The sequence below is a fragment of the Vulpes lagopus genome, chromosome 8 (assembly GCF_018345385.1).
Source record: "Vulpes lagopus strain Blue_001 chromosome 8, ASM1834538v1, whole genome shotgun sequence".
Taxonomy (NCBI): Eukaryota; Metazoa; Chordata; class Mammalia; order Carnivora; family Canidae; genus Vulpes; species Vulpes lagopus.
The window spans coordinates 65,613,371-65,625,720 of NC_054831.1; the positions used below are offsets into that span (position 1 = coordinate 65,613,371).

The 12,350-nt window shown below is 35.4% G+C and overlaps 1 protein-coding gene and 1 non-coding gene across 6 annotated transcripts in view; both read right to left on the reverse strand.

Moving 5' to 3' along the window:
• Positions 1 to 12,350, reverse strand: part of ARHGAP21 (Rho GTPase activating protein 21) — a 146,846-nt gene that overhangs the window by 121,875 nt on the left and 12,621 nt on the right. The gene's annotated exons all lie outside the window — the stretch shown is intronic.
• Positions 5,697 to 5,801, reverse strand: LOC121498278. Its single transcript, XR_005989675.1, has one exon. It is a non-coding gene; the product is annotated as a U6 spliceosomal RNA (small nuclear RNA).

Consider the following 12,350-nt stretch of genomic DNA (forward strand, 5'->3'; position numbering starts at 1 on the left):
AAGACTTCTAATTTCTGAGAAACCCAAGAATTTCAGAAAATAGATTACAGATCTTCACAAATAGCCCTGGAAATAAGGATAACTAGACAGCAGGGATCCAAAATAAAAAAAGAACAGAGGAAGAAGACCACAGAAAGCAAGACCATTGACCTTGAACTGGGAGCATCTTTTTCACCTAGGGTCACTGGGGTCAGAGAAAGCTTTACAAACAGGTAAAATCTGAGCCAAATTTTGAAGGAAGTGTGGGATTTACGTAAATGACAAGACATAAGAAAGGCATTTCAGGCAAAATGAACATGAACAGACATGAAAACACTTCAGACTTTACATATATTCAAGGGACAATGGATCTGCCATTTGCTTTGAGTAAATGTTCGATGTTGGACAGTGAGACATTATGTGGAAGAAGAATGTGTACTCTAAATCCTGTCACAGTTATTCAGCTTTAAATGAACTTTTTCTTCAGAAAAACATTTTTTAATATATGATATATGGTGGCTGACAGGATTAAATGAGGTAAATGATAAATGTTAAGGTACTTAATAAAGGTTCAGTGTTCTCTCTAAAAGCCCTAAAAAATTATCTAAAATATACTTTGTCTTACTGTATGTTTCCAGGAAACAGATGTTAGAGCCTAGCACTTACCAAAAGTATATTAAGATTAAATAAAAGGTTAGTAAATGTCAATAGTATAAATACCTAAAGTGCAATAGGGATAAAGAATATTAAAGAGCACTGGGTGTTTTTCTGTATGTTGGTAAATTGAACACCAATAAAAATTAATAAAAAAAAAAGAATATTAAAAAGACTATGACACTCAAAACAAATAAACAGCGAATGCTAGAAATCAAAAGGCTACTAATTAACTTTTTCTCTGATTTATATATTTTTAGGCAAAAAAAAGTATACATTATATAGATCTTTAACAACCGTTATCACCCTTTGCAAAGACATAATTACTCTTTTATTTCCATCTATTAGGAATCTATTCTGATGGTCTATACTTTTGCTCTAAAACCAAAAAAATCTAACTAGCCTCTTTTCCAAACTAGAGGTTTGAGATCATCTGGCAAACAAAGTCTTTGGGATTTACACAGTTAATCTAACAGAAACAAATTCACTTTTTCCTGACTTTCCCTGTTAATATTATCTGGAGAAAAGCAAAAACACTACCATAGAAAAATATCCAATGGGAAAAAGTCTCTTCAACAAAGCGTGCTGGGCAAACTGGACAGCTACATGCAAAAGAATAAACTGGACCATGTTCTTACACCATACACAAAAATAAACTCAAAATGAATTAAAGGCCTAAATGTGAGACGGGAAACCATAAATATCCCAGAAGGGAGTACAGGTAGTTATTTCTCTGACATTGGCCATAGCAATGTTTTTCTAGATATGTCTCAAGGAAAAAAAATGCTAAAATAGGGGTACCTGGGTGGCTCAGTCAGTTAAGTGTCTGATTTTTGGTCTAAGCTTAGGTCATAATCTTGTGGTCATGGAAGGGAACCCCAGCGCAGGCTCCACGCTCAGTGCAGAGTCTGCTTTGGATTTTCTCTCCCTCTCCTTCTGCCCTTCCCCCAACTTGTGCTCACTCTCTCTGTCTCTCTTTCTCAAGTAAATAAATAAAATCTTTTAAAAAAAAGAAAGAGCAAATTTAAATCACTGGAGCTGTATCAAAATTAAAAACTTCTACACAGTGAAGAAAATAATCAACAAAATTAAAATTAAAAGGCAACCTACTAAATGGGAGAAGATATTTGCAAAGCACATATCCAATTAAGGGCTAGTATCCAAAATCTATAAAGAACTTACATAACTCAACTTCCAAATATCAAATGATACAATTTAAAAATGGGCAGAAGACATAAACAGACATTTCTCCAAAGAAGACACACAGATAGTCAACGGGTACATGAAAAAAATGCTCAACATCACTCATCATCAGGGAAATGTAAATCAAAAGTGCAATGAGCTATCACCTCATACCTGTCAGAATGGCTAAAATCAACAATACAAGAAATAACAAGTGTTGGTAAGGATGTGAAGGAAAAGGAACCCTTATACACTGTTGGTAGGAATGCAAACTGGTGCAGCCATTGTGCAAAACAGTATGGAGGTTTCTCAAAAGGTTAAAAAACAGCCACCTGGCTGGCTCAATCTGTAGAGCATCTAACTCTTTATCTCAGGGATCCTAATAAATAAATAAATAAGTAAGTAAGTAAGTAAGTAAATAAATAAATAAATAAGGTTAAAAGTAGAACTGCCTACAATCCAAGAATTTCACTACTGGGTATTTACCAAAAAAATACAAAAACATTAATTCAAAGGGATACATGCACCCTTATGTTTATAGCAGCATTATTTACATTAGCCAAATTACAGAAGCAGCCCAAGTGTCCATCAGTAGATGAGTGGGTAAAGAAGATACACACACACACACATACATACACACACACACACACACACACACACACACATACATAATGGACTATTATTCAGCCATAAAAAAGAATGAAATTTTGACATTTGCAACAACATGGATAGAGGTAGAGAGTATAATTCTAAGCAAAATTAGTCAGAGAAAGACAAATACCCCATGGCTTCACTCATGCATGGAATTTAAGAAACAAAACAAATTGAACAAAGGAAAAAGAAAGTGAAAGAGACAAACCAATAAACAGATTCTTAACTATGATAACAAACATATGGTTACCAGAGGGGAGTGGGTGGGATATGGGTAAAATAGATGACAGAGACTGAACAGTACACTTATCATGATGAGCACTGAGTAATGTAAAAAAAAAAAAAGAACAACAACAACAAAACAATAATAACAAAGTTCGAAGACTCACACTCCCCACTTTAAAAATTTACTACAAAACTACAGTAATCAAAACAGCGTGCTACTGGCACACTGTGGTATAATATAGACATATGGATCAATGGAAAATATTACAGAGCCCAGAAATAAATTCTCACATATATGGTAAATTAATTTTCAATCCAGTGCCAGGACCATTCAATGGGGAAAGGATAGTTTTTCAAACAAATGGTGCTGAAAAAACTGAATATCCACAAGAATGAAATAATACCTTTACTGTATACTGTATAGAAAAGCTGCCCCCCCCCAAAAAAAAACAGAAAAGCTGGCCCAAAATGGATCAAATATCTAAATTTAAGAGCTAAAACTACAAAACACATATTGTTTTCACATATTGTGGAAAATCTTCAAGACCTTGGATTTGGCAATCACTTCTTTCTTATGATGCCAAAAGCAAAGGCAACAAAAGAGAAAGATAAATTGGGCTTCATAAAAATTTAAAATTTTATGCATTAAAGGACACTATCAAGAAAGTGAAAATAAAACATACAAAATGGGGGAAAATATTTGTAAATCATATACCTGATAAAGGATTAATATCAAGAATATATAAGGAACTCCTACAAGTTAACAACAAAAAACATACCCAATTTAAAGATGGGCAACAACCTAGAATAGACATTTTGCAAACAAGACAAATGTCCAACAAGCACATGAAAAGATATTCATCATTAGTCATTATGGAAATGCAAACCAAAACTACAATGAGATAACACTTCATACGTATGCTGGTTAGCTATAATTTTTAAAAAGTAATTTTTTAATGGAAAATAACAAGTGTTGGTGAGGATGTTGAGAAACTGCAATGCTCATACACTGGCTGATAGAAATATAAAATGGTCAGCCACTGTGGAAAATAGTTTGGCAGTTTCTCAAAATGTTAAACATAGAATTACCATATGACCCAGCAATTCCATGTCTGAACATATAATCAAAAGAATTAAAAACAGGGACTCAAACAGAAATTTGCATACAACATTATAGCAGCATTATTCACTATGGTCAAGGTGAAAACAACCCAAGTGTACATCAACAGATGAACGGATGAGAAAATACAGTATCACATACAAAAGAATATTATTCAGCCATAAATAGGAATGGAGTTCTGACATGTTCTATACCAGGTCAACCTTGAAAACTTCATGCTAAGTGAAATAGGCCAGACACAAAGGACAAATATTATACGATTCCACTTCTATGAGATACCTACAATAGGCAAATTCATATTAAAAGCAGAATAGACACTACTGGGGTTAGGGGGAATGAGGAGTTATAGCTCAATGAGCACAATGTTTTTGTTTGGGATGATGAAAATGTTCTGGAAATAGTGATAATCATAACACAACACTGTGAATGTACTTAATGCACTTAATTATACACATAAAAATGGCTAAAATGGTAAATTGTATATGTATTTTACCACGATAAAAAAAAGTTAATCAAGAATTTATGAAATAAAAAATATAATTACCTGTCATAGCTAAGGGAAACAGTACAACACAGGTTTTTACCTACATAAGAATCTAGTACTATAGTAATTTGTATAATACTTTCATAAGCAAATCAACTACTTTTATTTTTCTTTTTAAGATTTTATTTATTTATTCATGGGAGACACAGAGAGAGAGGCAGAGCCATAGACAGTGGGAGAAGCAGGCTCCTTGCGCAGAGCCCAACATAAGACTCGATCCCAGGACTGGGATCACGCCCTGAGCCAAGGGCAGACACTTAACCGCTGAGCCACCCAGGCGTCCCTACTTTTTTTAATATATACAAACTGTATTCAGAGTTTACTTATTTAGGTAGGCTTCCAAAGAAAATTAAAGGCTTAGATAAAATTAAATTGCCTAAACGTTGCATGCCAGTTTCATTAAATCCAAGATATATCAATAGTTTGTAACTTAAAATCTACAGAATATGTAATTTTTCAATTTTCATATTCAATTACTTAGAAGTTTTCAATGTTAGCTATAATTAAGGGGAAAAAATTTGAAAAATTTTCTCTATTGAAAAACAAAACTTAAGAATGTTGTCAAAGGGCAGCCAGGGTGGCTCAGTGGTTTAGCACCGCCTTCAGCCCAAGCATGATCCTGGAGACCCGAGATTGAGTCCCATGTTGGGCTCCTTACATGGAGCCTGCTTCTCCCTCTGCCTGTGCCTCTGTTTCTCTCTCTCTCTCAGTCTCTCACGAATAAATAAATAAAATCTTTAAAAAAGAAAAGAATGTTGCCAAACTATTTAGGAGAATAAGATAAGTCCAACGATAGGATGTAACATATGGTATTAGAGCTATAAAGTTTTAAGAAGTCAACTTTCTGAAGGTACAGCAACTCTCTCCCTGACTATTCTTGAAAAAAACTTTGAAATTAGATCTTAGAAATCACAGAAGCTAAAATTATTTTGATTTCCTTCTTTTTAAAAAATATAGTTGGGGGGGGGCTGCTGCCTGGGTGGCTCCATGGGTTAAACGTCTGCTTTTGGCTCAGGTCATGATCCCAGTGTCCTGAGATGGAAGCCCAAGTGAACTCCCTGCTTAGCAGAGTCTGCTTCCCCTCTCTCTCTCTCTGCTCCCGCTCCCCCACACTTGTGCATTGCTCTCTCTCAAATAAACACATAAAATATTTAAATAAATATATATATATATATATATATATATATATATATATATATATATGGAGGATTTCAGAGTAAGGAAGACAAAACTAATATTCCAGTAGTGGGTGAGGTATTTAATGTCTTAGCTGGTAGTTTTAGTTTTGCCCATTAACTTCTCATTATATTTAGGTTTTTTTCCCTGTTTTGCATTTTAAAAAAAATTATGGACCACTTCACAAATATATGTGTCATCTTTGTGCAGGGGCCATGCTAATCTTCTCTGTATTGTTCCAATTTTAGTATATGTGCTGCTCAAATGAACCATGTTTTGTATTTTTAATTGCATTTTCACCTATTTTAATTGAGGCATAAATATTTACACAGAATGTTTAACTCTTACAAAGCACCAGCTCTTAAGTATACAGTTCATAATATGCTACAAATGCATGTATCTAAGTAATTCACCCTAACCTCATGAGACAGAACATTTCCATTACCCCCAGGAAGTTTCCTGTGTGTCCTCTAGTCATTCTGAAAGTCTCCTTACCCCCACAGGCAATATTCATCCATCTTGCTGCATGTGTACATAGTCTACTGTTTTTTATTGCCAAAAAGTATTCCACAGTAGGAATAAATGAAAATCTAGCTACTTTCCTGTTAATACACATTGAGTTGTTTCTGTTTTGCAGCCATCATGAATAAAGCTGTTACGAACATTCCTGAACAAGTCTTCTGTGTGAACATGTGTTTTATTTCCCTTGGGGGTAATTATGTAGGAATGAAAATGGCAGATCATAAAGTAGGTATATGGTGAACTTTATAAGAAACTGCCAAAAGGTTTTTTTAAATATTGTACCATTTTACACTCCCATCAGCAATGTATCAGATGCTCTACATCCTCACCAAAATCTAGTGTTGTCAAACCGGTTTTTTTAAAAAATAAATTTTAGTGTAATTTAATTTATACAGAAGAAAAGTGTCTCCCTTTAAAATGTACGCTGCAGTGAATTCTGTCCACTGCACACATCCATAGAACCACACAGCCACCATACAACCAACATTTTCATCTCTCCAACTCCCTTCATGCTTCTCTGCAATCAAAGCCCTCCCAACTTCAGACAACCACTGATCTGCTGCTCTCTCTCACTACAGATTAGTTGACTAAGTTCTGAAATTTTATATAAGTAGAGTCATGCACTCTTCCAAGTCTGGCTTCTTTTTTTTCCTCAGCATTTTGAGATTCATTCATGGTGCTAACCGTATCAACAGTTTGTTCTTTTTAAATTTCTGAGTAGTATACTATTACATGGATATACCACAGTTGTCTGTTGATGATTTGGGACTGTTTCAAATTTGGGAATACTATGAATAAAGCCATTATGAACATTCATGTATGAGTCCTTTTGTGGACACTGTATTCAGTTCCCTTGAGTAAGTACCTAGGAGTAGTCCACGTGATAAATGTATGCTTCACTTAATGAAAATCGTCAAAATATTTTTCTAAGTGGCTATGTAATTCTGCATGCCTCTCAGCAATGTTTGAGTTCAGTTATCCTACATACCCAATAACCCTTAATATTTTTATTCTTCTTAAATTTAGCTATTCTAGTGGAGTACAGTGGTAGTTCTTTGTGGTTTTAATTTGCATTCCCCCCCCCCCATCATGATGCTATTGAACATCTTTTCATGTGCTGATACACAATTCATGTACCTTCTTTTAGGCAGTTCTGCTTTTTCCCATTTTAAAAATTGGGTTGTCTGGAAGCAGGTCCTTGATCAAATACACATAATACAAATATTTTCTCCCCATCAGTGGCTTTACTTTCCATTTTCTTAATGGTGTTTTACAAAGAGCACAAGTTTTCATTTTGATGAAATACAATTTATCGTGTTGTTTTCTTTTCTGGTTGGTGCTTTTGTGTCCTTTCACAGAACTCTTTGTCTACCCCCAAAGTCACACATATTTTGTTCTTGACTAGTTTTATTGTCTAGCTTTTACATGTATGTCAGTGATCTATTTGGCGTTAACTTTTTTCCATGATGTAAGGTAAAGATAAAGGTTCATTTTGTCTATATGGATATCTACGTGTTCCAGCACCACTCAAATCATCTCATTGAATACTAATAATCATGTATGCATGGGTGTCCCAATTCTCCACTGCCTTTCATTGTTATATATATATATATCACTAAAGCAATTCTATACTAATGATTTTTGTAACTTTAAGTATTATAAAATAACAATATAAATAATATAAAACTAATTTTTTTTTCAAAGTTGTTTGGTTACTCTGCGTCCTTTGCATTTCCAAATAAATTTTAGAATTAGCTTGTTTATTTCTAATAAAAAATTTGTTAAACCTTGCTGGAATTTTAAGTGGAAGTGAACTGGATTTATACAGCAATTTGCGGCTAAGTCACATCTTAATAATACTGAGTCTTCCAATCCAGAAACATGGTACTATATCTCTCTGTTTATTTAGGTTGTCTTTAAGATATTAAAATAATAAGGCTATTATTTTTGTTTCATTTCTCAGTTGTTTAATATATAGAAATACACTGATTTTTGTACAGTAGCTTTGTATTCCTGTATCTTATGACCTTGCAAAATCTACTTACTAGGTCTAGAAAGTGTTTTTGGTAGATTCCTTACAATGTTCTCTGTGCACAATCACATCTGCAAATAAAAAGTTTTACTTCTTCCTTCTCTTTTTCCTTCCTTCCTTTTATTTCCTTTTCATGATTTATTACATTAAGTAGGGACTCCGCAATATTGTCAAATAGAAGTACTGAGAGCAGGGCGGCCCGGGTGGCTCAGCAGTTTAGCGCCACCTTCAGTCCAGGGCATGATCCTGGAGACCCGGGATCGAGTCCCATGTCAGGCTCCCTGCATGGAGCCTGCTTCTCCCTCTGCCTGTGTCTCTGCCTCTCTCTCTCTCTCTCTCTCTCTGTGTGTGTGTGTGTGTGTGTGTCTGTCTCTCAGGAATAAATAAATAAAATCTTAAAAAAAAAAAAAAAAGAAGAAGAAGTACTGAGAGCAGACATCCTTACTCTGTTCCTGATATTAGTAGTAAAGTATTCAACATTTCTCCAAGTATGATACCTGTAGGTTTTCTGTTATCAAATGGGGTAAATTTCTTTATATTCCCAGTTTTCTGAGAGATTTGATCATGAATGAGTGTTAAATTTTGTCAAATGCTTTTTCTGCATCTACTGAGAGATGATCATATGAATTTTCTCCTTTATTGTTTCTTGTTAAGCTATTAAATATGTTAAAATGACAATCTTTCATTTCTGCGATAACTCCAACTTAATCATGACATTATTATCCTAGATTTAACTTGCTAACATATTGTTAAGAATTTTTCTATCTACAACCATGAAGGTTAGTGGTTTGAATTCCTTTCCTTATAATGGTCTTGTCTAATAATTACCAGGCTTATACTGGCCTCATAAAAAGGAGATGGGAAGTATCCCCTCCACCTCATTTTTTGAGTTTGAATAGAATTGGTATGATTTCTTCCTTAAACATTCTAACATATAGAATATGTTAATGCAGCCATCAGGTTCTGGAGTCTTCTTTGTTGGTAGGTTTTTAACTACAAATCAATTTCTTCAACAGATTTAGGACTAGTCAGATTTTTTTTTTTTAATTTCTCCTGGGGTATTTTGGTAATTTGTATCTCTCAAGGTGTAATATTGTGATTTATACTAAGAAATACATATTTGGTCTTCATCTCCATTCCCAGCACAGAGCACCTAAAACCCTTGGAATTTCCAAAGTGGTAAGAGCAACAAAGGTGTCTTTTGTTGTGTTAATGAGGTGACTTTTGGACTGCACCTAAAGATAGGGGCTGGTTGCCAAAAGAACCAAACCTGTGATTAGAGAGTTGGAACTTTCAGGCCCACCCCTCTGACCTTAGGGGAGGAGAGAAGGGCTGGCGTATGAATCACTCACCAATGGCTAATAATTTAATCAATTATGCATATGTAATGCAGCCTCCATAAAAATCCAAAAGGATGAGGTTCAAAAGCTTCCAGGTTGGTGAATACATGAGGATTTGGGGAGAGTAGTGTGCTTGGAGAGGGCATGGAAGCTCTACACCTTTCCCCGTACCTTGTCCCATGCATCTCTCCCATGTGGCTGTTTCTGGGTTATATTCTTTTGTAATAAATCAGTGATCTAGTCAGTGTTTCTCTGAGTTCTTTGAGTCACTCTGCCAAAGTAAATGAACCCAAGGAGGGGGATGTTGGAACCTCAGATCTACAGCCATCTACAGCTGGTGGGTCAGACAACAAACCTGGACTCGAAATGAGTGGCTAGGATGAGGGGGCAGTCCTATAGGAATGAGCGTTTAATCTGTGGGACCTGATGCTATGATGTGGTCTCCAGGCAGACAGTGTCAGAATTGAGTTGAACTGTAAGATGCCCAGCTGGTGCTGCAGAATGGCTTGGTTGGGGAACCCATTGCCACCATACACAAACAAATCTGAATGGGTACAGAATCCTTACACACAATCTACCCATAATAACTAACTGTCAAATTCATGGACTTAAAGTTGTTCATAATATTCCCTTTTTATCTTTTTACTGTCTGCAGGCTCTGAATGATGTCCCCTCTCTTATTCCTGATCTCGACATTTAATGTTTTCCTCTTAATCACACAAACTGATTTCTAAAGTTTGAAATCCTTTCCAGAGACTGACATAAAGTCGCTCTCTGGTCTGCTGTCAATTCAAAGCCAACTAGAAAAGACAAAAAATCAAATTTATGCTAAACATTTCACCATAGTTTGGCAAAATCAAGCAGTATTCACTTTCTAAGCCATGTGTTTTTGGTATCCTTATGCATCCTGAATATATATGAATATTTCAGAGCCTTAAATATCTCTCTACCTTTTTCCTAGAGATCCCACTTGATCCAAACACAATTTTCAGTACTGGTTCAAAGTAGATACAAGATTATGATCAAATAAAAAGACAGCCAAGAGCAGTGACAGATGCTAAGGATTAAATAGGGAAAAATGATTCTTCTTCCAAAGTCCTCACCTAAACTGAAGACAATTTGCATTAGCTCTTGTCTAGAGCGGATGCAGTTCTAGTAACCGTAAACTATGATTATGATATGAAGTTCTGTCAATATCTTCAACTATGGATTCTAGTTTGGGTCACATCACCCCAGGAAAGACTCCAGTGGTACCCAGTCTCTCCCACTAAGTCTACAGTGTAACTGTGTGATTTTTAATCAACTGTACGTTTTGGTAAGGCATCACTGGTGCTTTAGGCAGCCAAAACTAGTGAGAGTCAGAAATGAAGGCAGCTTAAAAAACAAAACAAAGCAAAACAGAACAATGTATCAATTGAAAAATGTGCAAAGGATCTAAACAAACATTTCAACAAAGACATACATACAAACGACCAACAGTTATATAAAACGGTGCTGAACCTCGCTAATCATCAGAGAAATGCAAACCAAAACCACAGTGAGATAGCACCTCATCCTGTTAGAATGACTATTGCTAAACAACAAAAACCCAAAGTATTAGGGAAAATGTGGAAAAAAGGGAACCCTGGCACACTATCGGAAGGAATGTAAATTGGTACAGCCAATTTATATGGAGGATCCTTGAAAAATTAAAAACAGAACTATCATATGATCCAGCAATCCCATTTCTAGGTACTTATCCAAAAGAACTGAAATCAGGATCTCAAAGATAGTATTTTTTAGTGTTAAAAAAGAAAGAAATCTTGCCATTTGTGACAACATGAATGAACCTGGAAGATATCATGCTAAGTGAAATAAGCCAGTCATGGAAAAGTAGATAAATACTATATGATCTCATTTATATGTGGAATCTGAAATAGACTCACAGAAGAAGAGACTATATCACAAGGGGCCAGGGAAAGTAGGGAAAATGGGGAGGTGATTGTCAAAGGGTACAAAGTTTTAGTTATGCAAGATTTTGTAGACTACTATAGAGCAAAGTGCTTAGAGCTAACAGTACTGTATTGTATATTTAAAATTTGCCAACAGGGTAGATCTTATGTTAAGAGTTCTTAATGCAGACACACACATACACACATACACAAATGCAAAAACAGCAGTAACAATAATACTTAAGGAGGTCATGAATATGTTTATGGCCTTAACGGAGGGAACAGTTTCATGCTGTATATTTATCCCCAAACTCACTGAGTTGTACACATTAAATATGTAAGCTTTTTTTTTTTTAATTTTATTTATTTATTCATGACAGACACACACAGAGAGAGAGGCAGAGACACAGGCAGAGGGAGAAGCAGGCTCCATGCAAGGAGCCCGATGTGGGACTGGATCCCAGGTCTCCAGGATCATGCCCTGGGCTGAAGGCGGGGCTAAACCGCTGGGCCACCAGGGCTGCCCTTGTAAGCTTTTTACATATCAATCATACCTCAATAAAGGCATTTTTAAAAGCCAAGGTAAAAAAAAATAAAAAAAATAAAAAAAAATAAAAAGCCAAGGTATGTCAAATATCCAGAACTCTAACATATTTGGGTATCTAACAACTATTCTAACAGGAGGACCTTTGAAGAAGCAACCCTGGACCTCTGTTTGAACAGCTTTATATCAAAGTCAACTAGAGAATCTGGGATTTCCTATTAACTCTCAGAGACACTGTTTTTACCTAGGAAAAGAAAGCAAAAGAGAAATCCATTCACCACTGTCATTTATTCTTCTTCTATTGATATACTCATACCCACTTTTTAGTGTCTCTTGGCAAAACAGATACATGGGGTCTAAACTAAACATCACATCCTAGAAGACAAGAAATACTTCGCATGCATGCCATCACATTCAAGGACGTCAGTTTTCTCCAAGGCTCCTCTTACT